We start from the raw sequence: 12,669 nt of genomic DNA, 5'->3' as shown, positions 1-12,669 counted from the left end.
GATCTGGTTATGTAATCGAGTTTTGCTATTACACAGAAATGGATTTAGGACCGTAACTGTTAAATTCCATGTGTATGTCCCTATTTTTATATTACATTAGGAAAAAAAGAAAGCCAACGCCAACAAATATCTGCACCTGGGGAGCCTTGTAACTGTTCATTACCAGATATATGAGGCATTAGCAGAGATATTTATACAGCGATGCTGGCACATCTTTTTTTCTTTGCGCTGCACTGCTAGACATTCGTGTTGTCTCTTAACCCTTCTAATAAGCTTTGAGGGTCCAGATCCGTATCCTCCATCTTGCAGAGCATTATGAAATAAACAGGACTTCTTATCAGCAAAAGGACCCATCCGCATAGGACCACTTGCAGGATCTGGCCCTTGCAGGACTGCAAATTCTTTGGTGCCATCTCTGTTGTTATATGTGAGCGCCGTGTCGTGTCCAACTTCTAACGCCCATAAGGGAGTAATCCTGAGCTGTTGATTGTTACTGAGAGTAACAGTGTTACTTCTGCATGCTTTTTCCTCCCTGAATTTATTTCCCTCCAACCTAGCAAGTACTTCTGTGGGCCTCAGGACCTGTGAAGTGTGATTTCCCGGGGGGACAGTTGAGTTGAACTCCCCTGTGGATTCCCTGGTGTCTGTTTGACTCGCGATACAGTTGTCCTATGTGCAAGAACACTAAAAGAGATTATCTCTTCTATACAGTTATCTATTTTTCTGAAATTTGTAGTTGTCAAACTTAATTAAAATCGTTTAACTGGCTCAGAAGTTATTGGTACACACACAGAGCACGACTGCACAAGCCGTGATTCCTTAGGAGGGTTGGCTTTTCCCGTGTCACAAACGTGGGCTCTTCATTTGGTTTGGTATGCATTTTTGACAGGCTTTCCGAAACTGCCGTGTCATTCTTTGTTTGAACTTTCTCTGACACATCTCCGAATACGTTCAGGCAGCTCTCGCTACGGCACCGGTCAACAAGTGACCTCCCACCTTCCCGGTCTCTTTCTTTTGCGCCCCAGGGATCGCCCCCGGCCCATCAGGCGTTACGGGGGCGCCCTGCAGCCGGGAGCCGGCGGCTCTCCTCCCTCCGGCGCCTCCTGCGAGCCCGGCGAGCTCCGGACTCACCCCCCGGCGGGGGAGGGTCCCAGGCGGGCTGCCCCTGGACCACCCTCCCAGGACTGCCCCTCCGCACCCCGAAACGGCCGACGCGCCGCCGGGGCGAGTCCGCAGGCTGCCTTTGGCGACTCCGGCCGAGGGCACCGGGGAAGTTTTCGGTGGCGAGGGACGGGGCAGGCTGCGGGCGGGCGGGCGGAGCGGGGGGCGGTGGAGCTCCCAGCCGCCGGGGCCGGACCGGGCGGGGGCGGGGAAGGGGGCACGGCCGGGAGGTGGAGCCGGCTGCGCTGGCGGCTCTGGCGCTCCGCGGCCGCCGGGCACGGGGCGCGCACGGCAGTGGGAGCCCAGCGCCGCCGGGAGCCGCCCGATCGCCCGCCCGCCGCCGGTTCGGTCTGTCCCCGGGGAGCCGCCGCCGCCGCCGGAGCCTTCCCGCAGCCGCCGGCAGGTAAAGAGCCGGGGTTCGCTTCTCGGTGCGCCGCCGCCAGCCCTGCCGAGCGTCCCGTCCCCCTGCCAGGGGCGCCGGCTCCGGCTTGGCACCGCACAGCCCTCCCGCTGCCCCGGGACGCGCGGGGATGCCGGCTGGCGACACCCGGGGGAGGGGGCTCGCCTCCCCCCGCCGCCGCGTTGTTTGCCCGGGCGGGACGGGGTGTGCGGGAGCGCCGTGGCTCCCCGGAGCGCTGGGCGTGCAAGTTTCTCGGGGCTGGAGTGCCAGCCCGCCTGGCAGTAACGGCGGCAAAGGGAGCCGGCGGGGAGGCTCCCTGGCAGCCCCAGCCAGCTGAACTCGCCCCGCTGGTAACACCTCTCCGGGGTCGGGCCCCGGGGAGCCTCTCGCGGTCGGTACCCGGGAGCGTCTCGGGAGTCTCGGAGCCTGTCCTCAGTCTTTCTGTATTCTATTGCCCCCCACCCCCACTCCGGGAGCCCTCCGGCAAGCGGAGGAGCCGCTGGGTGTCTGGAGGCTGTGCCTGGGGCGCTCTGCCCTCCGGTTGTAGCGTTTCGGGGTGTGCCGCCACCCCGAAGTTTGGATGAGGAAGGCGGGAGAGTTACCCGTGTTTCTGACTTCAGTCCAGTCCGGTAGGAATGTTCTCTTTCACACTTTGCTGATGGGCAAACTGCAGTCACGCCACCCTGGGTCAGCCCCCGCTTTCCAACAGGGATTTATAGCTGCAACATGTTAGTGAGGTACCACCCCACTGAGATATGTGAGATTTATAAACTGTACAGCTGGGCACTTAAAGTTTTATCATAACTTTTGTATTTAAATGTTGGAGTGAGCAAGTAGGTAGTGTTTTCAGATGCATTGTACTTGGGTGGTTTTCTGTGAAGTCTGGTAATGGTAATTTCTTCTTTTCTCTAGCACTTCTCTAAGCAATTAGTAAGCTCAGTCTGATTACTGCTTGCATTTCTATAATAAGAGAAAATTTGAACACAATTAATAGACTCTAGACACATATTTGACTGAATAGCCAGTGGCTACCAAAGCTACTTGGGCAGAAGTGTGCAGGAGATGGCTGTGTGCCTGGCTGGGTATATGCAAATTGTGAGCACGGGCTTGCCCTGGATTTTTACTAGTGGGTAAAAAGTGTGTGGAGTTATTAAAGAGTTCTCTTAATGCAACAGGATGTATCCAAGTGTTTGATGGATTCTACCAGTAAAATGATTGTTTTGGTATTCAGTGCTTTTGTAAGGAGTGGCAGTCGCTCTGTCTCAAAAGTATAAAAACTGAGAGCAAATGTCAGGGATGTCATCGGGAGAAATAGGTGCATTCTTTGTCTTTTTCATAATTTGGGGAGAATTTTTGGAACTGACTGTCTAGCATAACGTGCAGATGCGCGTCTTTATCATCTGCTTTCACCGAAATATTCGTACAGTATGTTAAAATGATTCAAATGTTTGACCCTCCCTGGAAGGCAGTTAATGTTTCTGTATTTGTTGTGGCCGAGGTACAGCTTTTGTTGGCGTAACCTAAAATACTATGCAATACAGTTGCCATGAATTTAGGCGTGGGGGGTGAGAAGAGGAAAGGAAGAGCTTTAACTTTTCTGAGATATTCCTGACTGCCAGCAAAATCAAGATAAAATTTCCACTGATTGTCCCACCCTTTCTGCAAAGCAGACCTTTCTCACAAATTGCGTAGCTAACCCAAGTTGCTGTGTGTTTCAGCCCGTGAGAGATGCAGGTGAAGGGATGGTTGTTATTCCTTGGGGAAGGGACGGGAAGAGGTGAGCCATGGTCCCGCAGCCCGGAGGGTGGGGGGCCGCGGTGGGAGCCGGGGGGATGCGGGCCGGGACCGGGGCGGGCTGGCAGGGGGAGGGCTCGGGTGGGTGATGCTGGCAGTTTCCACGAGAGGGCTTTCTTGCTGTGCCGTGTCAGCCCGGCTCTTCTAGCACAGCTTTCGTAGGGCCGGCCGCCCCTCCGCTTGCCTCCTCGGTGCGGAGGAGCCAAAGGAACTTGGGGGTGGCTTTTGCTCACAGGGTATTTCAGATTTCCTTTGTAAATTATGGGGAAATCCCTTTATTCCCCCTGGGCTCTAAGGATAAGACATCCTGGGAAGAACAGCAGTCTTCCGTTTCCAGGCTCGCTTAAAACTTAGAGCGGATCCCAGCAACTTGATTTCCCCACAGTGGAAATCGAGAAGAGGCTGAGTGTGTTTTTTCACAAAAGAGAAATGGGGTCCGAGTGTTTGCATCCTCGCCTCAGCTGATGGCAACGAATGACTCTATCCTGGCGTGATCTCATTTTTGGCTGCTTTAACATGTATTATACTTCTCAGGGTGGGGCTGGGCAGAAGGGAAACGGCAATCGTTGTGTGTGTATGAAAATGCTGAGCTACCCTGAAATCCTTTGCCAAGTTGCCTGTGTGTTGTTTAATTCAAATAATTTCAAACACCCAGCATTGCAGGTCTGTTTTAAAAGGCAGGAACTGTATCTGTAACCGGGAATAATATTGCAGTTCATAAAACAGGAGTAACATCTGTTACTGTGACTTCAATTTGTTTCTCTCTTCTTGGAATAACCAAGTTGACAGCTCAGACAGTCAGGTTTAATGTCCTGTGCTAAACCTTTGGTCCTGCATCCCGTGGCTAATTGTGACTCACAGAATCAATAAACCCAGCTCCTGCTTCGCTGCAGCGGCTCGACGGGGGAGCGGGAAGGCCTTCAAACCACCTCCCAGTGTGGAGCTGGTCCCTGACAGCACATGATGGTAGACAAATTTGTGTTTCTGTAAAACTAGGTCTACCATGTGTGCTTGCTGCCTTCAGCACGGCAGAGCTGACCGGGATCTTCGTGTTCTCTCAGCATTAGGGCTGAGCAAATGAGAGAGAGGGTCTGCAGTGCTGTAGGGGTAGTATTTTCCCTTCTAGCACCTTTTATCTTGCCTTAATCTATCCCAGGTTGAATACTGTAGGCAGTTGAAGCAGAGCCATCTCATGCTTTGATGTGTGTTTATTGGCTCTAGCATCTCATTCTCTCGCCTTTTTCTTTCTTTTTAAGTTAGGTTGCTCTCTTCCCACCCCGCCTCCCCAAACAAAAAGAATTAGAGCAAAGGAGGCAAAAAGTGAATTAAGTGACTTTGTACTTTTGTGAATGGGTTTTCTTGCTTTGCCCCTGCCTTCCTTGCTGCCTTCTGTAAGATCCCTTCATAATTAAAATATTATGACTATCCTTATGGTAGCCCTTCACTTGTGGCAAGGATCCTAATTTGACGTCAATGCAAAACTACTAGTTTCTGGCATAAGGGTAGATGACATTTCATCGGCTAGTGCATGCCCATTTTTTTTTTAAACCACAGTGCTAAGACCATATGGGCAGATAATGAGTTTAAGCTGATAAACAGCTTACAGATTTGCCCAAATAAAGGACTTTCTTCCTAGAAGACACGTTTTCCTTTAAAATAAATAATGCAGTTCCTGTGTTTTTATTTAATTATCTTGAGTCCTGTCTGTTCTCACCAGGCTGCAGGAAAACAGACACAACTGCGCTGGGAGCAGAAGCTACTGGATTTATGGGGTCGTGGGTCTTGGATGAGGAAGGACTTGAAAAGAGAAGTTCAGATGCTACAAAATTGAGGCTTAAGGTGTATAAATAAGCAGATGGCGGTCCACGTTGTATTTGGAGAGTTTTGTGAGGTAGTGCATAGTTCTTGACATCTTGAAGATGAGTTGTTGCAGGAGGTGGTAGTAGGTCCAAGGTCTGTTTGGGAGCTATAATTAAACCAGGTGAGTATCTGTACTCCTTGCTAATGCTATAAGGCTGCTGAAGCAGTCCTTGTTTGGGGGTACTGTTGCAAGATAAACCCTACTTTTGCTTTTTCAAGAGTTTTGGACTAATGTTAGTATGATTTTTGTTTGTTGGTTGGGTTTTTTTGGGTTTTTTTTTGTTTTTTTCTTTTTTTTTTAACTTAAACTGACTTAATAAAATGTGATGGAAAGATTTTGGATCCATTTTTCTTGTTGGTTTCTGAGAAAAAAAACACAAGTGGTACAGTGAGAGTTGGAAAGTAACCTGCTCTGGGAAGTTGTGGTCTTTGGTTGTCATTTTGAAATAGTGACTCAAAACCAAGTAATGTGTTTGCAGGAGAGGGAAAAGCCCATGTATTTCTCCCCTAAGATGCACAGGAATGAACTGTTTGGGATCTGAAATTGCTCATTCCTTTTTAAGTTATTTCTTAGGAGTTCTCTTTTTCTTTCTTTTTTTTTTTTTTTTCCCTGGAAATGATTGCTTATCTTAATTCAAAGTAGGAAATGAAGGAAGAAAACAGTTGTACAGAAAAATCAGTCAAGACAACTCCGTTATTTCTCATGATGTTTTTTCCTCTAAAACTTCCTTAAATATTTTGTATTGTCCGTTCCCTCCCTTCCCACCACTTCTCAGCACTGGGAAGATTGCTAGACTTTAATTGTATTTCATGTGAGGATATTTTCCAGATGTCTAGAGCCTTGCTTTCTGATGGTCGCTGCTATCTCATTTGTAACCGATATGACAGCAGAGTTGCATTTGGTCCTACCATTGCTTATGACTGCACAATTCAGCATTCCTCTTGTGTTCCTTCCCCTACACCGTTTCTTGTTTTCTTTTCACTGCTCTCTGCAGTCTTGGGTTTCCAAAATGGTGAGTGAGTTATCCTATCCCTTAGTTCCAAAGGATTTGTGTGAATTCAGTGCCCACCAAATAGTTGATAGGACTTTTTTTTTGTTTCTTTTGCGTGGTGGTTTGGTTTTTTTTCCCCCCTCTGACCTCTTCCCGTGGAGCATTTAGCAGCTGCTTTGCTGTTTATCATTTCTGCATTGGTAAAGATCTGTCATGGGCTAATTTAGCATAAATTGTCTGAGACTGAAAGAAGTGGCCATAGTAAGGCGGTGCATTGATCTTGTTTATGTTAACAACACCAGCTGCTAAACCAGTTTGTCAGCATGTTTTTATTTATTTTTGCACAGATAAGATTTAAAGAAACAAACGATAAAGATGTTTTACTCTTACAAATTGACCCCAAATGGAATTTGCTTCTGCACCTCTTGTCACTTTCTGTTCTCTAGGAATGGGCTTGAAGGATTTCCATTTTGCCAAAGTTTATAAGAAGCGGCGCTAGAGGCAGAGAGGCTCAGTGTCCTGGTGAGTTGTATATGTGTCATTTTTGGATCTAAATTGCCTCTGCAGGAGTTTTTATACAGGAAGTCTCAGATGACCACATGCCTAATGTGGATGCTTCATTATTGGGTGGACTGAGACTAGACTTAGAATAGGCAGTGGATATTACATGACAACTGAGAGTATTCCCGTGTGTCGTTTTGCCCTCACCAGATGCAGTTAAAAGAAAACCAAACCTAGTATCTTGTCATTGTCTTCCAAGATGATGGAAGTGGGGTTTTGACTGTCACAAGTTTTTAGTACAGGTCTTGTTTCTGCGCAGGATCATAGAATCATAGAATCTTTGTGATTGGAAAGGACCTTTGAGATCATCGAGTCCAACCAAACAACCTACAACCTCTGCCACTAGAGCATGCCCTGAAGTGTCAAATCTAGATGTTTCTTAAACACCTCTAGGGATGGTGACTCAGCCACCTCCCTGGGCAGGCTGTTCCAGTGCCTGACCACTCTTTCAGTAAAGTCATTCTTCCTAATATCTAATCTAAACCTCCCCTGCCGCAACTTCAGACCATTTCCTCTGGTCCTGTCATTATTCACCTGGGAGAAGAGGCCAACACCCACCTCTCTACAACATCCTTTCAGGTCCCTCATGTCTGTGTAGTCCCTCCAACATGTATTCCAACGAATGGGAAGTCTTTGGGGGTTCTTGTCCTTCAGGGCTTTTTTTGGTCATCAGGATGTTCCCTTTGCTATATATTTCCTAAATAAACCTGTTCTAAAATGGAAGTTACCAGCTACTTGAGAAATAAATTGAAAGTTTACTGCAACTGTAAGTAAACTGCAACAGAACAGTGAATTATTAAACCCAAATGAAGTTCAGATTTTTTTAGAACAGGGTATCACTTCAGGAAGAAACAGAGGATGGTTTTGATGAAATAAACAGTGCTGAAACTGAACTTTGTCCATGTCACTGTTCCTGGCCTTCTCTCTCTCTCTCTTTCTCTCTCCTTTAGCTGGAGCATGGTCTTGTTAGAGATGGACTTTCTTGGGGTGTCTGTGTAGTGCCTAGTGTGGTCTGCAGTTTGCCCCAGTTAGTCTTTGGAAAGCAGTGTAACGAGGATCCCCTTTACCCTGGTTTCTGTGCTGTTAGCGTCAGGGCAAAATCTTACAGTCATTGTTGATCCCAGAGAAGTGGAACTGAACCAAGCTGCTAATGTGAAAAGTCATGTAGTATAGCAGAGATAATAATAGCTCTTATATTCTTTCAGACTTCTCACTTGAGTCATAAACAACTTTAAATACATTTTATGCCATTCCAGATGTCTGGAAAGCCAACGAGACAGATGAGCGAAATGGGGTATGGGACTATATGGTGACTTGTTGACTGGGGGTCAGTGGCACAGCCTGGCAGGGGCTCAGGAGCTTAGAGGCCTTGGCTGCAGCTCAGGTTGTATATATTGTGCCTGATTCCAGTAGTGACTGTTTCTGCAGCTCTGTGCTGCTCATAAGGCTCAGCACTGAAATTGTAACGCTAGCAGCTTTTTTCATGGCCCAATGCCCAGTTTGAAGAAGGGTGATTTTGGTCATGTGGCTAGACATACGTATTTATGGCCCTGTTTCATCTGTTGAATTTAATCTGTTGGGGTATTTTTAACGTTATTATGGAAACAGTTACTATATTTACTCCTCATGAAAAGCTCAGTGTATGACAGTCTATGAGGAGGGAGTTTTTAGAGTAATAAAGATTGCACTAAACGGTGATGTCTACACTTCTTCAGGAAAAATGGACTAAATGAACTGACTGGCAGTTTGCCTGTTCTTGAGACATGGACCTCACAGGGCACTGAACTGGAACACGCTATGCTGGGAAAGCAACAACAGGGTTTGTTCTTGGCTCACTTGATGGCACATCTCATTTTCACGAGGAGCAAGGAGAAACAGATCTTCTTGTACAGAAAGAGCTTGTGCCTATACTGGGCCGGTTTCTCAGACCCACTGAGAACCTGTTTCCGTCTCTGGGACGTAGGGGTACCTTTCAGATGAACTTCTCAAAACCTGCTGCCAGGGTGAATGAGTTAGCAGTACGGACATTCAGTGGATTTTGGAATTGGAGTCACCGTCACTGTTGGCGATACACTTTATGTCTGTAACCATTTGAAAACAGAATGCTTTTTGATGTCAGTCTTGCTGATAATAGTTGATGGGGTTTAATAGTGATAATAATGTGGTGGGTCCACAATGGACATGTATGAGAAATAATTGAGAATAAAGTATTGAATGGCTCAAACTGTTCTTAAGAGGGGTGGACTTTGATATCTTTTTTAACTGCTGACTGCCCTTTGTTCCTGTTAATGTCACAGGGGATTCTCGGATCTGCTTAGAATGAGACGCTTATTTTGTGTTGATCTACAAAGCTTTTGCTTCCGATGGGAATATGGCTGAAGCACAGACACATAACAGGGATCTTCTAGAGCTGCACCAAGCTGTTTTTCAGAAAAAGATACAGGAAAAGCTGAGAGTTAGTTCTAGAAATGCTCCAGGCACAATGCTGGAAGCACCAACAGATCTCCTTGACCTGCGTTTTGCTTTGGCAGGCTGAGAACTGATGTGATGAATGACGCTGGGTTCACAGTCTTGAAAAAAGACCTTCCAAACTGATAAAGATTTCAGCTTACAGTAATGCTTTGTCAACTAAAAACTGATTCTTTTCTTTTAAATGTTAAGGGAACATCAGTCGGGAACAACAGTCTGATGAGATGAAGAATATGGCTTCTCAGAGACTGGCTGGATTGAGAGGGTTTTTTTGCTTTGTTCTCTGTCTTTTTTTTTTTCTTCTTTTTCTCCTCACTGTGCTGAAAGGAGCAGGTTTCATGCTTTGCATTCTGTGTGTTCATATTTTGATACTGCAGTGGCGGGGGTGGGGGTGGGGGGCTTGGCAGGAGAAGAATCAGAGTTTAGTTTAAAAACATCAATTTTCTTTGTTAATGCCGCTGCAGATAGTTCCAAGTTTCAGTTGGTAGGAGATTTCTTGTAGTATTTCTGTAACGTGATGCTCTTTGGGAACAGCTTTGAAGCTCTGCACTCGCCTTGGGGAGCAGAGGGCATTGGGGGGGGGTTGGATTCTCACCCCCAACTTCTATCACTGATTTTATTGCTCAGAACTGAGAGGTGCAAATGCCAGCATCACTAACATCGGCCCGCTCTAAGAGCCTCTTTGGCTCCGGGAAAGTTGCGTTGCTTTGCTGAGCATCTGTTTCACCAGCTGTGAAAATGAAGACGGTACCCTCAGCATGTGGGTATGATGAACATTCTTGTTAGCTAATCTCGGCAAAGTGCATTGGAACTGTGAAGCGTCACGGGTTGTTGTTTGAAAGTGTGAAGGTTTAAAACGGTGTAAGCCACAAGCGTGCATCTTTGTTAAGGAAGAGAAGTACTAACTGGGGGTCCCCTCTGGGGCAACAGGGGCAAAGGGATTGTGGAAAATAGAAGGAATTTTTCTATGATTGAGGACCTGAGTGAGAATTATGCTTTATTCTAACCTTTTACACAAGGTCTAAATGGATTTACTTGGAGCTTTGTAAAGCATGTGTCCAGGGCTGGATTTTGCCCCCATACCACAGGGTGATGCAGTTGCATTTCCTTTTGTTGTTTTTCCAGTCCCCACCACCCCCTCAACCCCACACCCACCCTGCGCTTTTTTTTTTAATGATCGAAGCTCCATCTTTTAAAGATATGCCAATGCCTTGTAATAATGCTCAGAGAATCCCCTATGGGGAACCGTTCTGATTAGACACTGAAGAATTATTTAATTCTTTTCATACGTCTTACTGTTAGGAACATCTTGTTGATAAAAGGTGTGGCTTTTTCCCCTTGCTGTGACTACTTCTTCTTTGGCTCTCCTCCTCCCCAGACACTATGCTCTCCCGTTGTCTCATCTTATATAAACTTGGTTCCTTCGTTCTGGCTTTCAGTTCATTCTTTTATCTTCTACAGCACTCAATGAATGCTTGAAAATAATAAATATTAATAATAGGGCTCTTTGAACCAGCAGGTTCTTTGCTGCTTAAACTCACCTTTTCCTGCTGCTTATCCCCTATTAAAAGTTGCTATAATCTGCAGATTGTAGCTGTAATAACTTCTGCAGCAGTGGCTGGGTTTGTGGCAAGCGTAGGATTATAGCTCCAGGTGGGGAAGTGGCAGCGGGAGCAGAGATCCTCAAAGGCACAAAGATGTTGTTTCAATTGAAATATTCTTAGCGATAAAGGAAGAGAAGCCAAAAAATTCAGTGTGGGAATAGAGCTATTTATCTAAATAGCCCTTCTTACACAGGTTTCCGTGGAGTGTCAGTGACCTATATAGGATAATCCTGTATTGCACATAGAATCCTGTGTTTAAAAGGGGGAAAGCATTCTTTCTGGAGAACATAGTTTGAGAAAGCTGTCCTTCTGGAGATGCTTTCAAGCCAATTTACAGAAGTGTCTCAAAGCAGCACAACAAACTGAGATACATCTGTAATACTACCGTATGTTTTCTTTTAATTCCCTCCGCAGACAGGTTTACCTCTCCTTAGAGCTACAGAAGAAAAAGATGCTGTCTGCCCCAGGGTGTAAAGTTGTCCACATAATGTACAGGCCAGGCTACAAATCTTCTACCACACACGAATGTACATGCACACGCTCTCTTGGACATCGGCAGCATTTTTACTGTCTCAAATCACACAGACTAAGGAACGAATAAAGTAAACAGGAATGGAGTGTGTGAGGTTTTCCCACCATACCTCCTTTCCTCTGTTTAACAATACGAGCTACTGGTTTAGGAGAAGAAGAGAGAATCCCGAGGTGTCAGGGCAGACCTCAGGAAACCTTATTTGCTTCTTCTACCCTGTGTGTTGGCTTGCCCCTGTTTATGGGAGGTGAGCTGTTCCTAAGCAGAACCTCTGTTGGGTGGGTTTCTTCCAGGCTTATGTCTTCAGCAGAAACCACACTAGTTACTACTTGAGGCAGGGACTGGCCAGGAGTTTTTCAAGGAAACAATTTGCCCGCAGAAAACGCTGATTTATTGAAACCAGTACTGCTTTGTGGGAAAGGGTTGGTCTCCACTCAGTTATCCTTGGGTGAAGTTCTTGCGTTTGGGATAGAATTTCTTAGTCAAAACAGAGATGCTGGTTGGGAGCCGAGTGGTTTGGGTTTTTCACCTATGCTGTCACAAATCCAAAACAGTGTCCTGGAAGCAGGTTTCCCACATGCCAGAAGTGCATGTCCTAACCGCAGGACTGCTGTTGGAGAGCACGTGGGTTTTTGCATGAAGGATTGCAAGGTGGTTTCCAAACCTTCATCCCTATGCGAAACAAAAAAAAATATTTTAAGTCTCAAAAAATGTGGTGAGATGAGAAAGTAAGTTCCCATCCAGGTGTCCTTGTGTCTCCCTCAGTGGCCTTGCTGTCTTTCTGCACTGGTTCTGCAGGTTTGTGGCTCCTCTGTATGTGCTCTTCGCAGAGTGGAGCAAAGAAACTTTGGAGACCCTGGCAAAAAAAATCAGCATGTCAGTCTCAGGAGGAGAGCGACTGACCCTGAAGCGCTGCCGGCGTATTTTGGCAGGGTCAAGGCTATACAAGGCTATATAGCTCCTAAACCCATGCTTTCTCGGAGGAATATCATTAGAAAAGCACCTTAAGCAGCCAAGGAAAATATAGCTGAACACTGCTGATATGTTTGTACCTGGGCCATTATTGTTGGGCAGGGCATGAAAAATAATGCTTAGGGCAAGAGAGGAGCTTCTTGGAACAGGCTGAAACACTCTCCTGCTGGTTTGACTGCAGTGAGCTCAGCAAAGGCAAGGCTAACACATGGTTTCAGTAATGGGCCTTGTTCTTCCAATTTCTTCTCTCCCTCTGTTTTATGGAGAGGAGAGGAAAGTGGCCCTCTCTTCATCCTTTCTGAATTCTCCATGGAGAGTGAGGAGATA

General features: G+C 46.5%; 1 protein-coding gene across 4 annotated transcripts in view; it reads left to right on the top strand.

The window, feature by feature from the left end:
- Window positions 1–1,373: 1,373 nt before the first annotated feature.
- Window positions 1,374–12,669, top strand: part of TSPAN18 (tetraspanin 18) — a 128,270-nt gene continuing 116,974 nt past the window's right edge. For 3 of the 4 annotated variants that reach the window (XM_063332139.1, XM_063332137.1, XM_063332134.1), the window contains exon 1: window positions 1,374–1,564. The gene's annotated coding sequence lies outside the window, so the exon portion shown is untranslated. Of the gene's footprint in view, window positions 1,565–6,653; window positions 6,730–12,669 lie in introns of all 4 variants that reach the window. The other variant, XM_063332135.1, reaches the window with a different exon arrangement.

The sequence above is a fragment of the Chroicocephalus ridibundus genome, chromosome 4 (assembly GCF_963924245.1).
Source record: "Chroicocephalus ridibundus chromosome 4, bChrRid1.1, whole genome shotgun sequence".
Lineage (NCBI taxonomy): Eukaryota > Metazoa > Chordata > Aves > Charadriiformes > Laridae > Chroicocephalus > Chroicocephalus ridibundus.
Note: the sequence above shows the minus strand (reverse complement) of the source record. Positions and strands in the feature narration are given on the sequence as shown.